At 49.2% G+C, this 18,028-nt stretch overlaps 1 protein-coding gene across 8 annotated transcripts in view; it reads left to right on the top strand.

The window, feature by feature from the left end:
* Positions 1 to 18,028, top strand: part of LOC139567059 (lipopolysaccharide-responsive and beige-like anchor protein) — a 351,617-nt gene that overhangs the window by 220,348 nt on the left and 113,241 nt on the right. The window lies entirely within an intron of this gene.

Consider the following 18,028-nt stretch of genomic DNA (forward strand, 5'->3'; position numbering starts at 1 on the left):
AACCCTATTTGTAACCGTAGCAAGCAGTTGCTTATCAACAGTATGATAGTATGACTATCTGTAGATCACCGATATGGGACATTCCAAATACAGTGAGATCCAATTATATACCTATTAGACTTGTATTCTCTCTCTCTCACCCTCTCTCTCACCCTCTCTCTCTCTCACCCTCTCTCTCACCCTCTCTCTCTCTCACCCTCTCACTCTCTCTCTCTCACCCACTCTCTCTCTCTCTCTCACCCTCTCTTTCTCTCTCGCTCTCTGACTTCCCTCCTCTCTGTTTTTTTCCTGGTATCACTCAAACTCAACAACAAAATCTGTCCTAATTGGCTCCAGAGGGCGGAGGGGAAGGGGGAACTGGGGCGAGTCAGAGGGGCCTGTACATGCCAGCGGAGGCGAGGGCCCTGATTGGAGCAGAGGCCCAGGCCTCGTTAGCCTCCCCCTTCCACACCCCTTCTCTACCTCCTACTCATTAGTCTGATGAACTCATTCTCTGATGGAGGGTGACATGGCTGGGTGTGGTGTGCCAGGCTGGAACAGAACCCAACCGGGGAGGGGGGTTCTGAGGCAAAGCCTGTGTGTGTCAGATCAAGGGTGAGGGAGGGAGGTGGTGGGGTGGGGGGATATAGGAGTTCTACAGGAGGCAGAGCCCATGTAGATGAAGTGCCAGGGAAGGCTAGCGTCAAACTCATGGACTCAAGTGTCTGCTTGTGTTAGTCTTCGCTTTCATATTCATTTAGGTTTGGACAGTCGTAAACTCCAGACTCGCGTCTCAGACGGCTGCTGTGGTTATCATACCTGATTTGATTCTGTGGTCAGTGAAGCGAAGGAAGAAGAGTTGGAAAATATGCTGCTGGGGATTCTTCAGATGTCCAGACTGTGACCCTATACAGGGTCCTTGATCTTCTAGCTCGTTGTTCATATGAGTCAAGGTGTTGTAGTCCAACTACTGCTGCTTCTGTTTGGTTGGGAATGGGGGAAGTCCATGGGAATACTCAGGGAGAATTGGTGTAATCTGTAATGCAGAATAATGTGCACCTGGCTGTTGAGAAGGGGGTGTAAACAATGTAGTTATTTCACATGGGGGGGAAAGGGGCTTGATTGATGTTCAGAGGCCTTTGCACACAAACACTCCCTCTATACAAAACACATTCCCATAGGAATACGTAGCACACAAACAAACATCCGCACACAGAGAGCGTTTGTGTGTGTGTGTGTTCGTCAGACTGTGAGGAGGGGGTGTATATGCCCCTGAGTGTGTGTGTGTGTGTGTGTGTGTGTGTTTGCGCGTCGCAAAAGCAATTCCAATTCCGTACTGATAAGTCCAGAGGTTTCTTTTCTTTTTCACTACAAACCCTATCGACTTCCCCAATATGGCTGCTCTCCCTCTACCCCCCTCTCCCTCTATTCCCCTCTCCCTCTACCCCCCTCTCCCTCTACCCCCCTCTCCCTCTACCCCCCTCTCCCTCTACCCCCCTCTCCCTCTATCCCCCTCTCCCTCTACCCCCCTCTCCCTCTACCCCCCTCTCCCTCTACCCCCCTCTCCCTCTACCCCCCTCTCCCTCTACCCCCCTCTCCCTCTACCCCCCTCTCCCTCTACCCCCCTCTCCCTCTACCCCCCTCTCCCTCTACCCCCCTCTCCCTCTACCCCCCTCTCCCTCTATTCCCCTCTCCCTCTACCCCCCTCTCCCTCTACCCCCCTCTCCCTCTACCCCCCTCTCCCTCTACCCCCCTCTCCCTCTACCCCCCTCTCCCTCTACCCCCCTCTCCCTCTACTCCCCTCTCCCTCTATTCCCCTCTCCCTCTACCCCCCTCTCCCTCTACCCCCCTCTCCCTCTACCCCCCTCTCCCTCTATTCCCCTCTCCCTCTACCCCCCTCTCCCTCTACCCCCCTCTCCCTCTACCCCCCTCTCCCTCTACCCCCCTCTCCCTCTACCCCCCTCTCCCTCTACCCCCCTCTCCCTCTACCCCCCCCAGTCTCTGTTTTGATGTTGATTGATCACCTCTCTTCCTCCCGCTCATTAATTTCATCACTTTATCTCCACCTCTTCATAGGACCAAAAGGTAATAATAAATCCCTCCTCCGTGGTCCTTTAACCGGAGCAGCCGCGCGGAAACGCTTAATAACAGCCTACAAATTGAACTTCAATCACCTAATTTTCCTTCAAAGGCCACAGACAGACGCAACACAAGGCGTACTAAACCAAATGTGAAAACGCTATTTTATTCTTCCCTCTTGCCACACCATCCTTAGATGAATTTCCTGATTGACATTGTACAATAAAGTTTTATTATATTCTAATAAGCGACATTGGTTGCTATCTACTATGTAAAACTGTTTCCTTTTTTCTCTCAATGCCAGGAAGTCCTTATCAGCCCAAACACCCGCGCCTCGTCTCCCCAATAGAGAACGCTATTGAGAGACTAATTTATCTTGTAACACACACACACACACACACACACACACACACACACACACACACACACACACACACACACACACACACACACACACACACACACACACACACACACACACACACACACACACACACACACACACACTTATCTTGTAACACACACACACACACACACACACACACACACACACACACACTTATCTTGTAACACACACACACACACACACACACACACACACACACACACACACACACACACTTATCTTGTAACACACACACACACACACCACACACACACACACACACACACTTATCTTGTACACACACACACACACACACACACACACACACACACACACACACACACACACACACACACTTATCTTGTAACACACACACACACACACACACTTATCTTGTAACACACACACACACACACACACACACACACACACATCTTGTAACACTCACAGCACAACTACCCTGCTACTTTGTTCTCCTCTCATGTTAGATGGTATTTTCAATTACATTTGTGTCAGAAACCCAAACCCAAGCTGTGCCCCCACTCCAAGTCAAACCAGTTTATTTGTCACATGACAGAATATTACAGATGTAAACCGCACAGTGAAATATCAGAAAATCCAGAATAGGATCTTTAAAAAACCACATCAGCAGCAAGCTTGAGGAGTCGGGGGTGAGGAGGGGTATGTTGGTGGGTAGTCATTTCTGGAGTGGAGAGGGTGTGATGGAGTAGGTCCATTGGCAGGGATCGGCTGAGAGATTTGTGTGTGTGTGTGTGTGTGTGTGTGTGTGTGTGTGTGTGTGTGTGTGTGTGTGTGTGTGTGTGTGTGTGTGTGTGTGTGTGTGTGTGTGTGTCGGATAGCGGTGGGTAGCTAGGGGGGTTGGTAGAGGCACATCTCTCCCCCGGTCCCCCTTCATGTGTCCCTCTTCATTCCAGAGTCGTTTGGGTGTCTGACAGAGACAAACGATAGTGCTTCAGAAATGACCAGCAGCCCAGGCACAAACAGGTTGAATAACTCCCAGTGCGGCAGAGAGAGAGAGTGATTGTGTGAGAGAGAGAAAAAAAGCTTCACAATCGAGACTCAAAGCCTTTTGTTGTTCTGTTTGGCTGCATGCGTCCTCTGTGGTGTCAGTCGCTTTGAAATTCAGCTTGGAGTCAGAGAGCTGAATTGATGAGAATTGCTGTACCGGAAACAGGGGACGAGAAATCTATATTAAGCCATAATCAAATGCATAAGAGTGAAGATGGCTAGGGATTTTATGTTTTTTGCAACCCTGTAGAGCGTTTGTCTTTGAGAAATACAAAATATATGTCAATATATATGTCAAGATATATTTCAATATTTTTCATTAGCATTGGCTTTCTATCAAAACCATTATATCTCGGTTTGTCAATACAAACTATTATCCTTCAACAGTCCCATACTTCACAGTCCGTTCTTTCTCTCCCTGCTTCATTGGTTCTTGGAATTGTGTGTTCCGAGTCTGACTTCTGCATTAATTCAATAAGCACTCCATCAGGCAGGCCAATCAGAAGAGGCCTCCATCAGGCGGCAGGCCAATCAACAGGGGCCATTTGTGGCCACGTCTGGAGGAGGTTGAGGGGAGTTGGAGTGGTGATGTTTCACCTTCAAGGCCTTCAGGGCCAGTGATGGAGACTGATGGAGGCCTGGAGAGCTGCAGCCACAAACACCTGCAGTCTGGAGCCATTCGGTATAGATGCAATCGGAGACTCTGAGACACTAGGAGGCATACAGTATATACCACCATGGTACTTTATTCCAGTATATGGCCCTTTCAAATAAAGTGTAGAATAAAGTCATATCTATAATTCTCTGGAATATATTTCAGGTACCTTCTCTACCACAGTCATCTTTGTTTACTTGTTTATTTTGGTCCACTGTCTGACTCCATTCTTCTTTAGTGATTTAATTCTCATTCTCCTCTTTATCTGTTTTATACTGACCCCTCCTCTGTCTATCTATCACTGCCCTAGCATATGTAGCAATAACTCCAGCCCCGGACAATAACGGCCTCACCGCTACAATTTGTCCAGCAGCCATTTCGACCAAGTGGGTCATAGGCGGCACACCTTTCTCTCCCCTGGATAGTTTATCGTGCCACTGTGTCACCCTCTGAGCTTTTTCAACTGCAAGGGAAACGGTGTCTGTGGAGGAGAGTAAGGGAATGTTGACTCCCGCTCTGGAACTTTACAAGACAAGGTTTCTGAAAAACATCGGTCTCAAATATTCTATCTGGATACGTTTTTGGAGTGAAGATGCATCGGTCTGGTTCACAATATGATATGAGGTGACGAGCGGCGTCGCTTCTAGACCTGTCATTTCTATCTACACCCTGAGAGACTGGCCGCAACATCATCAATTTAGCCCGTCACCTACTCACCCACCCACCTGGAACAGAGAGTAAAGGTTACTCACCCACCCACCTGGAACAGAGAGTAAAGGTTAGAGAGTAAAGGTTACTCACCACTCACCCACCTGGAACAGAGAGTAAAGGTTACTTACCCACCACCTGGAACAGAGAGTAAAGGTTACTTACCCACCCACCTGGAACAGAGAGTAAAGGTTACTCACCCACCCACCTGGAACAGAGAGTAAAGGTTACTCACCCACCCACCTGGAACAGAGAGTAAAGGTTACTCACCCACCCACCTGGAACAGAGAGTAAAGGTTACTCACCCACCCACCTGGAACAGAGAGTAAAGGTTACTCACCCACCCACCTGGAACAGAGAGTAAAGGTTACTTACCCACCCACCTGGAACAGAGAGTAAAGGTTACTCACCACCCACCCACCTGGAACAGAGAGTAAAGGTTACTCACCCACCCACCTGGAACAGAGAGTAAAGGTTAGAGAGTAAAGGTTACTCACCACTCACCCACCTGGAACAGAGAGTAAAGGTTACTTACCCACCACCTGGAACAGAGAGTAAAGGTTACTTACCCACCCACCTGGAACAGAGAGTAAAGGTTACTCACCACTCACCCACCTGGAACAGAGAGTAAAGGTTACTTACCCACCACCTGGAACAGAGAGTAAAGGTTACTCACCCACCCACCTGGAACAGAGAGTAAAGGTTACTCACCCACCCACCTGGAACAGAGAGTAAAGGTTACTCACCCACCCACCTGGAACAGAGAGTAAAGGTTAGAGAGTAAAGGTTACTCACCACTCACCCACCTGGAACAGAGAGTAAAGGTTACTTACCCACCCACCTGGAACAGAGAGTAAAGGTTACTTACCCACCCACCTGGAACAGAGAGTAAAGGTTACTCACCCACCCACCTGGAACAGAGAGTAAAGGTTACTCACCCACCCACCTGGAACAGAGAGTAAAGGTTACTCACCCACCCACCTGGAACAGAGAGTAAAGGTTACTCACCCACCCACCTGGAACAGAGAGTAAAGGTTACTCACCCACCCACCTGGAACAGAGAGTAAAGGTTACTTACCCACCCACCTGGAACAGAGAGTAAAGGTTACTCACCACCCACCCACCTGGAACAGAGAGTAAAGGTTACTCACCCACCCACCTGGAACAGAGAGTAAAGGTTACTCACCCACCCACCTGGAACAGAGAGTAAAGGTTACTAACCCACCCACCTGGAACAGAGAGTAAAGGTTACTTACCCACCCACCTGGAACAGAGAGTAAAGGTTACTCACCACCCACCCACCTGGAACAGAGAGTAAAGGTTACTCACCCACCCACCTAGAACAGAGAGTAAAGGTTACTCACCCACCCACCTGGAACAGAGAGTAAAGATTACTAACCCACCCACCTGGAACAGAGAGTAAAGGATACTCACCCACCCACCTGGAACAGAGAGGAAAGGTTACTCACCCACCCACCTGGAACAGAGACTAAAAGTTACTCACCCACCCACCTGGAACAGAGAGTAAAGGTTACTTACCCACCCACCTGGAACAGAGAGTAAAGGTTACTTACCCACCCACCTGGAACAGAGTAAAGGTTACTTACCCACCCACCTGGAACAGAGAGTAAAGGTTACTTACCCACCCACCTGGAACAGAGAGTAAAGGTTACTCACCCACCCACCTGGAACAGAGAGTAAAGGTTACTCACCCACCCACCTGGAACAGAGAGTAAAGGTTACCCACCCACCCACCCACCTGGAACAGAGAGTAAAGGTTACTTACCCACCCACCTGGAACAGAGAGTAAAGGTTACTTACCCACCCACCTGGAACAGAGAGGAAAGGTTACTCACCCACCCACCCACCTGGAACAGAGAGTAAAGGTTACTCACCCACCCACCCACCTGGAACAGAGAGTAAAAGTTACTTACCCACCCACCCACCTGGAACAGAGAGTAAAGGTTACTCACCCACCCACCCACCTGGAACAGAGAGTAAAGGTTACTCACCCACCCACCCACCTGGAACAGAGAGTAAAGGTTACTTACCCACCCACCTGGAACAGAGAGTAAAGGTTACTCACCCACCCACCTGGAACAGAGAGTAAAGGTTACTTACCCACCCACCTGGAACAGAGAGTAAAGGTTACTTACCCGCCCACCTGGAACAGAGAGTAAAGGTTACTTACCCGCCCACCTGGAACAGAGAGTAAAGGTTACTTACCCACCCACCTGGAACAGAGAGTAAAGGTTACTTACCCACCCACCTGGAACAGAGAGTAAAGGTTACACACCCACCCACCTGGAACAGAGAGTAAAGGTTACCCACCCGCCCACCTGGAACAGAGAGTAAAGGTTACCCACCCACCCACCTGGAACAGAGAGTAAAGGTTACTCACCCACCCACCCACCTGGAACAGAGAGTAAAGGTTACTCACCCACCCACCCACCTGGAACAGAGAGTAAAGGTTACTCACCCACCCACCCACCTGGAACAGAGAGTAAAGGTTACTTACCCACCCACCTGGAACAGAGAGTAAAGGTTACTTACCCACCCACCTGGAACAGAGAGTAAAGGTTACTTACCCACCCACCTGGAACAGAGAGTAAAGGTTACTTACCCACCCACCTGGAACAGAGAGTAAAGGTTACTTACCCACCCACCTGGAACAGAGAGTAAAGGTTACTCACCCACCCACCTGGAACAGAGAGTAAAGGTTACTCACCCACCCACCTGGAACAGAGAGTAAAGGTTACTCACCCACCCACCTGGAACAGAGAGTAAAGGTTAGAGAGTAAAGGTTACTCACCACTCACCCACCTGGAACAGAGAGTAAAGGTTACTTACCCACCACCTGGAACAGAGAGTAAAGGTTACTTACCCACCCACCTGGAACAGAGAGTAAAGGTTACTCACCCACCCACCTGGAACAGAGAGTAAAGGTTACTCACCCACCCACCTGGAACAGAGAGTAAAGGTTACTCACCCACCCACCTGGAACAGAGAGTAAAGGTTACTCACCCACCCACCTGGAACAGAGAGTAAAGGTTACTCACCCACCCACCTGGAACAGAGAGTAAAGGTTACTTACCCACCCACCTGGAACAGAGAGTAAAGGTTACTCACCACCCACCCACCTGGAACAGAGAGTAAAGGTTACTCACCACCCACCCACCTGGAACAGAGAGTAAAGGTTACTCACCCACCCACCCACCTGGAACAGAGAGTAAAGGTTACTCACCACCCACCCACCTGGAACAGAGAGTAAAGGTTACTCACCCACCCACCTGGAACAGAGAGTAAAGGTTACTTACCCACCCACCTGGAACAGAGAGTAAAGGTTACTCACCACCCACCCACCTGGAACAGAGAGTAAAGGTTACTCACCCACCCACCTGGAACAGAGAGTAAAGGTTACTAACCCACCCACCTGGAACAGAGAGTAAAGGTTACTCACCCACCCACCTGGAACAGAGAGTAAAGGTTACTCACCCACCCACCTGGAACAGAGAGTAAAGGTTACTTACCCACCCACCTGGAACAGAGAGTAAAGGTTACTCACCCACCCACCTGGAACAGAGAGTAAAGGTTACTTACCCACCCACCTGGAACAGAGAGTAAAGGTTACCCACCCACCCACCTGGAACAGAGAGTAAAGGTTTCTCACCCACCCACCTGGAACAGAGAGTAAAGGTTACTCACCCACCCACCTGGAACAGAGAGTAAAGGTTACTCACCCACCCACCTGGAACAGAGAGTAAAGGTTACTCACCCACCCACCTGGAACAGAGAGTAAAGGTTACCCACCCACCTGGAACAGAGAGTAAAGGTTACCCACCCACCCGGAACAGAGAGTAAAGGTTACTTACCCACCCACCTGGAACAGAGAGTAAAGGTTACTCACCCACCCACCCACCTGGAACAGAGAGTAAAGGTTTCTTACCCACCCACCTGGAACAGAGAGTAAAGGTTACCCACCCACCCACCTGGAACAGAGAGTAAAGGTTACTTACCCACCCACCTGGAACAGAGAGTAAAGGTTACTTACCCACCCACCTGGAACAGAGAGTAAAGGTTACCCACCCACCCACCTGGAACAGAGAGTAAAGGTTACTTACCCACCCACCTGGAACAGAGAGTAAAGGTTACTCACCCACCCACCCACCCACCTGGAACAGAGAGTAAAGGTTACTTACCCACCCACCTGGAACAGAGAGTAAAGGTTACTCACCCACCCACCTGGAACAGAGAGTAAAGGTTACTTACCCACCCACCTGGAACAGAGAGTAAAGGTTACTTACCCACCCACGTGGAACAGAGAGTAAAGGTTATTCACCCACCCACCTGGAACAGAGAGTAAAGGTTACTTACCCACCCACCTGGAACAGAGAGTAAAGGTTACTCACCCACCCACCCACCTGGAACAGAGAGTTAAGGTTACTTACCCACCCACCTGGAACAGAGAGTAAAGGTTACTTACCCACCCACCTGGAACAGAGAGTAAAGGTTACCCACCCACCCACCCACCTGGAACAGAGAGTAAAGGTTACTCACCCACCCACCCACCTGGAACAGAGAGTAAAGGTTACTCACCCACCCACCCACCTGGAACAGAGAGTAAAGGTTACTTACACACCCACCTGGAACAGAGAGTAAAGGTTACTCACCACCCACCCACCTGGAACAGAGAGTAAAGGTTACTCACCACCCACCCACCTGGAACAGAGAGTAAAGGTTACTCACCACCCACCCACCTGGAACAGAGAGTAAAGGTTACTAACCCACCCACCTGGAACAGAGAGTAAAGGTTACTTACCCACCCACCTGGAACAGAGAGTAAAGGTTACTCACCACCCACCCACCTGGAACAGAGAGTAAAGGTTACTCACCCACCCACCTGGAACAGAGAGTAAAGGTTACTAACCCACCCACCTGGAACAGAGAGTAAAGGTTACTTACCCACCCACCTGGAACAGAGAGTAAAGGTTACTCACCACTCACCCACCTGGAACAGAGAGTAAAGGTTACTTACCCACCACCTGGAACAGAGAGTAAAGGTTACTTACCCACCCACCTGGAACAGAGAGTAAAGGTTACTCACCACTCACCCACCTGGAACAGAGAGTAAAGGTTACTTACCCACCACCTGGAACAGAGAGTAAAGGTTACTCACCCACCCACCTGGAACAGAGAGTAAAGGTTACTCACCCACCCACCTGGAACAGAGAGTAAAGGTTACTCACCCACCCACCTGGAACAGAGAGTAAAGGTTACTCACCCACCCACCTGGAACAGAGAGTAAAGGTTAGAGAGTAAAGGTTACTCACCACTCACCCACCTGGAACAGAGAGTAAAGGTTACTTACCCACCACCTGGAACAGAGAGTAAAGGTTACTTACCCACCCACCTGGAACAGAGAGTAAAGGTTACTCACCCACCCACCTGGAACAGAGAGTAAAGGTTACTCACCCACCCACCTGGAACAGAGAGTAAAGGTTACTCACCCACCCACCTGGAACAGAGAGTAAAGGTTACTCACCCACCCACCTGGAACAGAGAGTAAAGGTTACTCACCCACCCACCTGGAACAGAGAGTAAAGGTTACTTACCCACCCACCTGGAACAGAGAGTAAAGGTTACTCACCACCCACCCACCTGGAACAGAGAGTAAAGGTTACTCACCACCCACCCACCTGGAACAGAGAGTAAAGGTTACTCACCCACCCACCCACCTGGAACAGAGAGTAAAGGTTACTCACCACCCACCCACCTGGAACAGAGAGTAAAGGTTACTCACCCACCCACCTGGAACAGAGAGTAAAGGTTACTTACCCACCCACCTGGAACAGAGAGTAAAGGTTACTCACCACCCACCCACCTGGAACAGAGAGTAAAGGTTACTCACCCACCCACCTGGAACAGAGAGTAAAGGTTACTAACCCACCCACCTGGAACAGAGAGTAAAGGTTACTCACCCACCCACCTGGAACAGAGAGTAAAGGTTACTCACCCACCCACCTGGAACAGAGAGTAAAGGTTACTTACCCACCCACCTGGAACAGAGAGTAAAGGTTACTCACCCACCCACCTGGAACAGAGAGTAAAGGTTACTTACCCACCCACCTGGAACAGAGAGTAAAGGTTACCCACCCACCCACCTGGAACAGAGAGTAAAGGTTTCTCACCCACCCACCTGGAACAGAGAGTAAAGGTTACTCACCCACCCACCTGGAACAGAGAGTAAAGGTTACTCACCCACCCACCTGGAACAGAGAGTAAAGGTTACCCACCCACCTGGAACAGAGAGTAAAGGTTACCCACCCACCCGGAACAGAGAGTAAAGGTTACTTACCCACCCACCTGGAACAGAGAGTAAAGGTTACTCACCCACCCACCCACCTGGAACAGAGAGTAAAGGTTTCTTACCCACCCACCTGGAACAGAGAGTAAAGGTTACTCACCCACCGACCTGGAACAGAGAGTAAAGGTTACCCACCCACCCACCTGGAACAGAGAGTAAAGGTTACTTACCCACCCACCTGGAACAGAGAGTAAAGGTTACCCACCCACCCACCTGGAACAGAGAGTAAAGGTTACTTACCCACCCACCTGGAACAGAGAGTAAAGGTTACTCACCCACCCACCCACCCACCTGGAACAGAGAGTAAAGGTTACTTACCCACCCACCTGGAACAGAGAGTAAAGGTTACTCACCCACCCACCTGGAACAGAGAGTAAAGGTTACTTACCCACCCACCTGGAACAGAGAGTAAAGGTTACTTACCCACCCACGTGGAACAGAGAGTAAAGGTTATTCACCCACCCACCTGGAACAGAGAGTAAAGGTTACTTACCCACCCACCTGGAACAGAGAGTAAAGGTTACTCACCCACCCACCCACCTGGAACAGAGAGTTAAGGTTACTTACCCACCCACCTGGAACAGAGAGTAAAGGTTACTTACCCACCCACCTGGAACAGAGAGTAAAGGTTACCCACCCACCCACCCACCTGGAACAGAGAGTAAAGGTTACTCACCCACCCACCCACCTGGAACAGAGAGTAAAGGTTACTCACCCACCCACCTGGAACAGAGAGTAAAGGTTACTTACACACCCACCTGGAACAGAGAGTAAAGGTTACTTACCCACCCACCCACCTGGAACAGAGAGTAAAGGTTACTCACCCACCCACCTGGAACAGAGAGTAAAGGTTACTCACCCACCCACCTGGAACAGAGAGTAAAGGTTACTCACCCACCCACCTGGAACAGAGAGTAAAGGTTACTCACCCACCCACCTGGAACAGAGAGTAAAGGTTACTCACCCACCCACCTGGAACAGAGAGTAAAGGTTACTCACCCACCCACCTGGAACAGAGAGTAAAGGTTACTCACCCACCCACCTGGAACAGAGAGTAAAGGTTACTCACCCACCCACCTGGAACAGAGAGGAAAGGTTACTCACCCACCCACCTGGAACAGAGACTAAAGGTTACTCACCCACCCACCTGGAACAGAGAGTAAAGGTTACTTACCCACCCACCTGGAACAGAGAGTAAAGGTTACTTACCCACCCACCTGGAACAGAGAGTAAAGGTTACTTACCCACCCACCTGGAACAGAGAGTAAAGGTTACTTACCCACCCACCTGGAACAGAGAGTAAAGGTTACTTACCCACCCACCCACCTGGAACAGAGAGTAAAGGTTACTTACCCACCCACCTGGAACAGAGAGTAAAGGTTACTTACCCACCCACCTGGAACAGAGAGTAAAGGTTACTCACCACTCACCCACCTGGAACAGAGAGTAAAGGTTACTCACCCACCCACCCACCTGGAACAGAGAGTAAAGGTTACTCACCCACCCACCTGGAACAGAGAGTAAAGGTTACTCACCCACCCACCTGGAACAGAGAGTAAAGGTTACTTACCCACCCACCTGGAACAGAGAGTAAAGGTTACTCACCCACCCACCCACCTGGAACAGAGAGTAAAGGTTACTCACCCACCCACCTGGAACAGAGAGTAAAGGTTACTTACCCACCCACCTGGAACAGAGAGTAAAGGTTACTCACCCACCCACCCACCTGGAACAGAGAGTAAAGGTTACTCACCCACCCACCTGGAACAGAGAGTAAAGGTTACTTACCCACCCACCTGGAACAGAGAGTAAAGGTTACTCACCACTCACCCACCTGGAACAGAGAGTAAAGGTTACTTACCCACCACCTGGAACAGAGAGTAAAGGTTACTTACCCACCCACCTGGAACAGAGAGTAAAGGTTACTCACCCACCCACCCACCTGGAACAGAGAGTAAAGGTTACTTACCCACCCACCCACCTGGAACAGAGAGTAAAGGTTACTCACCCACCCACCTGGAACAGAGAGTAAAGGTTACTCACCACCCACCCACCTGGAACAGAGAGTAAAGGTTACTTACCCACCCACCTGGAACAGAGAGTAAAGGTTACTTACCCACCCACCTGGAACAGAGAGTAAAGGTTACTTACCCACCCACCTGGAACAGAGAGTAAAGGTTACTCACCCACCCACCTGGAACAGAGAGTAAAGGTTACTTACCCACCCACCTGGAACAGAGAGTAAAGGTTACTCACCCACCCACCTGGAACAGAGAGTAAAGGTTACTTACCCACCCACCTGGAACAGAGAGTAAAGGTTACTTACCCACCCACCTGGAACAGAGAGTAAAGGTTACTTACCCACCCACCTGGAACAGAGAGTAAAGGTTACTCACCCACCCACCTGGAACAGAGAGTAAAGGTTACTTACCCACCCACCTGGAACAGAGAGTAAAGGTTACTTACCCACCCACCTGGAACAGAGAGTAAAGGTTACTCACCCACCCACCTGGAACAGAGAGTAAAGGTTACTCACCCACCCACCTGGAACAGAGAGTAAAGGTTACTTACCCACCCACCCACCTGGAACAGAGAGTAAAGGTTATTCACCCACCCACCCACCTGGAACAGAGAGTAAAGGTTACTCACCCACCCACCCACCTGGAACAGAGAGTAAAGGTTACTCACCCACCCACCTGGAACAGAGAGTAAAGGTTACTCACCCACCCACCTGGAACAGAGAGTAAAGGTTACTCACCCACCCACCCACCTGGAACAGAGAGTAAAGGTTACTCACCCACCCACCTGGAACAGAGAGTAAAGGTTACTCACCACTCACCCTTCCATCTATCTTTTCACCTCTACATGAAATTGTCTACTGCGTTTCTGACCTGATACTTGGAGGTGGAAAGTGACATTCCAGCACTGAGAGATGACATGTAGTGTGGTTGAGGAGGCAGTGTGTGTATCTCGCTCTGTCTGTGTGTGTGTGTCTGTGACATGTAGTGTGGTTGAGGAGGCAGTGTGTGTGTATCTCGTTCTGTCTGTGTGTGTGTGTGTGTGTGTGTGTGTGTGTGTGTCTGTGACATTTAGTGTGGTTGAGGAGGCAGTGTGTGTGTGTATCTCGTTCTGTGTGTGTGTGTCTGTGACATGTAGTGTGGTTGAGGAGGCAGTGTGTGCGTGTATCTCGCTCTGTCTGTGTGTGTGTGTCTGTGACATGTAGTGTGGTTGAGGAGGCAATGTGTGTGTGGTTGAGGTAGTGTGTGTGTATCTCGCTCTGTCTGTCTGTCTGTGTGTGTGTGTGTGTGTGTGTGTGTGTGTGTGTGTGTGTGTGTGTGTGTGTGTGTGTGTGTGTGTGTGTGTGTGTGTGTGTGTGTGTGTCTGTGACATGTAGTGTGGTTGAGGAGGCAGTGTGTGTGTATCTCGTTCTGTGTGTGTGTGTCTGTGACATTTAGTGTGGTTGAGGAGGCAGTGTGTGTGTGTATCTCGTTCTGTGTGTGTGTGTCTGTGACATGTAGTGTTGTTGAGGAGGCAGTGTGTGCGTGTATCTCGCTCTGTCTGTGTGTGTGTGTCTGTGACATGTAGTGTGGTTGAGGAGGCAGTGTGTGTGTATCTCGTTCTGTCTTTGTGTGTGTGTGTGTGTGTGTGTGTGTGTCTGTGACATTTAGTGTGGTTGAGGAGGCAGTGTGTGTGTGTATCTCGTTCTGTGTGTGTGTGTCTGTGACATGTAGTGTGGTTGAGGAGGCAGTGTGTGTGTGTATCTCGCTCTGTCTGTGTGTGTGTGTGTGTGTGTGTGTGTGTGTGTGTGTGTGTGTGTGTGTGTGTGTGTGTGTGTGTGTGTGTGTGTCTGTGACATGTAGTCTGATGAGTAGTTGGTGTTGTTGACATGTGAACCTGATGGCCACCCTGTCTGTCTGTCCATCCTTACAGTGGATAGAGAGGTCAGACTGATCCAACTGTCTGTCTCTCTGTCCATCCTTACAGTGGATAGAGAAGTCAGACTGATCCAACTGTCTGTCTGTCTGTCTGTCTGTCTGTCTGTCTGTCTGTCTGTCTGTCCATCCTTACAGTGGATAGAGAAGTCAGACTGATCCAACTGTCTGTCTGTCCATCCTTACAGTGGATAGAGAAGTCAGACTGATCCAACTGTCTGTCTGTCTGTCTGTCCATCCTTACAGTGGATAGAGAAGTCAGACTGATCCAACTGTCTGTCTGTCTGTCTGTCCATCCTTAGAGTGGATAGAGAAGTCAGACTGATCCAACTGTCTGTCTGTCTGTCTGTCTGTCCATCCTTACAGTGGATAGAGAAGTCAGACTGATCCAACTGTCTGTCTGTCTGTCTGTCCATCCTTACAGTGGATAGAGAAGTCAGACTGATCCAACTGTCTGTCTGATGCGGTTTGTCATAACCTTCAGATCAGACTGGTAAACAGACTCTGGCAGACAGGACCGGGCAGGAGACACGCAGACCAGACTGTCATATCTAGTTATTTAGACGCTGCTTTGTTATACATCGTTGAGCTATATTTGTAAGTACACAGTGATGATCATACAATAACGTGAATACAGTATATTACTAAAATAAAGTTAGTTGATTGGAGTGGTGCAGACTGCAGTGTAAAACGTCCCCCAATCTTCCCCCAGTCCCACAGGCAGTGTTGTTGTGTCATGCTCTGTTGGCTGTGGGTTGCAGAGTGGCAGTGTGTAACGCAGTCTGTTAACACTGATCAAATAGGGTTAATTGTATCACAGGGAGTGGTGGCTGCTGTGGACGGTCATTGCCTGCCTTGTCTGCAGTGTGGAGATCAGTCCATGAGTGGCTGAAAGATGACGAGAAGGGATTTTCATTATTTTTAAAAATCGAACTGATGAAGACTCACCTAGATCCACTAAGACTTCATCAAAAATAGAAAGATCAAACTGATGAGGGAAAAAACGGGCAAAATACCCATCTTTCTCACCTAGATCCTTCTAAAACCTTCATCAAAAAACACATAATAGTGTCTTTCACAAATAACTTTGACGCCCAATGAAAGAAAATCCCTTCATAAGTCCTTTTGGATATTCTGTACCAGAAGCCACAGCTTGAGGGGTTATTGTGACAGTGTTCCCATGGTGACAGGGCTGATGGGAGGCTGGTACGGTGTGGGGTTGTAATGGGCCCAGCCTGTTAGGGTAGTGTAGGTGAGAGTCTGGGAGAGAGACGGACGGGCAGCCCAGTCTCTCCTCCAAACCTCTCTAATCCACATTTAATTGAACTCCAGAGACTTTGAAGTGAGGCTGTGGTGCAGGCAGATCTTATTCCTCTGAGAGGTGGGCAGTGGGAGGGAGAGAGAGAGAGGAGGGAGAGAGCAGGGGGTAGAAGGAGATGGCAGGAGAGAGAGAGGGGGAGGGAAGTATGGAGGCACCGGAGGAAAGAGAGGGAGGAAAGAGAGAGAGGGGGAGGGAAGTATGGAGGCACCGGAGGAAAGAGAGGGAGGAAAGAGAGAGAGGGGGAAGGAAAAAGAGAGAGATTGAGAGAGGGGCTGCCAGGACGTCCTCAGCTAAGAGCCCCAGCTGCTCCCTTCCACTGCACCCTTTAATGAGCTCCTTGAAGCTAGTGCTGGAGTTAGCACACTATGCTAGTCGCATATTTCAATATTTCTTACCCCTCTGTGCCATACCTCAGTGACCCCTCTTCAATCCCCATGTCCCTTAACACCTAGCGTCATTAAAAGAGCTTTGAAACAAAAAGGGAGAGGCCCGGGCGGGTAAAAAAAAAAAAAAAGCTAGTCAACAAAGCAACGATAAGTGGGTTAGCGCAGAATCTAAAGATTGGATTAGCTTGAATATGAATCGCAGGAGGCCCGGACCGAGCATCTGTGGCTGTCAGGAGGGCTGACAGGCGTCGAGACAAGTCACTCTGACAACCGCAGAGAGAGAGAGAGTATCCATTCTCCACAGAGAGAGATTAGGCTCAGCTCATTTTAGCATTTTTGCATTCTTTAGCGCTAGCCGACAAGCTCCTGTTTAACCTTGCAAGGTGGCAGTCCCCTTGTTAGAGGAATTAGAGAAAGCAGGTTAACTGACTATTTAGCATAAACTGTGCTGTTGACCCAATAGCACTCTTCATAAAAGCGTTGTCAAACCCAACTAGCTCTCACTGTCTCACGTCAGAATTACTTGTTAATCCATATTTATTAAACGTCAAATTGTGAAGTTGTTGCAAATGTCAAATTTCTAAGTGTTTCAGGTTAAGATTAGGGTTAAATTTAGGCATTAACTCTGAAATCTTAAGATTAAGCATTAACTCCAAATGGTTAAGGTAAGGATTAAGGTTTGGGATAGGCTTAAAACAAACATCTCAAAACAACTTTCTATCGCTGGATTCAAACTTGCAACCTTTGGAGTATTTGAATAGGGCTTATCTATCTGCCATCCCTATCCACAACGCCACAGCATAACCCAAACCTACCTGGAGGTAACAGCGCTCACTGTTGCCTCTAGTGGCTGGTTTACACATCATCTCCCGACGTCCTCAGACATGGATGGACGTCGAACACTGACTTGTATCACCGGTGACCTGGCTGGTCAAACCGGTCTTAATCTGGTGAAAAACGGAGCCATTAAAAACCACATCAATGGGCAGTTTGTGTTGGCATTATAGATTTATTTGAACGACATATCACTGTTTTGTAAACACATTTTACGTTTGGCCTTGCAGTTGGTACTCTTCAGGGAAGTAATACTTTTTTAGCTCTGAATATTGGTGCATACTTGAAATGACAATAGTATGTATCTGTTTCTGAGCATTTCTTTATTTATATTTTAAGCTGAGAGGATACCCGCT

This window comes from Salvelinus alpinus, unplaced genomic scaffold, assembly GCF_045679555.1.
Source record: "Salvelinus alpinus unplaced genomic scaffold, SLU_Salpinus.1 scaffold_41, whole genome shotgun sequence".
Taxonomy (NCBI): domain Eukaryota; kingdom Metazoa; phylum Chordata; class Actinopteri; order Salmoniformes; family Salmonidae; genus Salvelinus; species Salvelinus alpinus.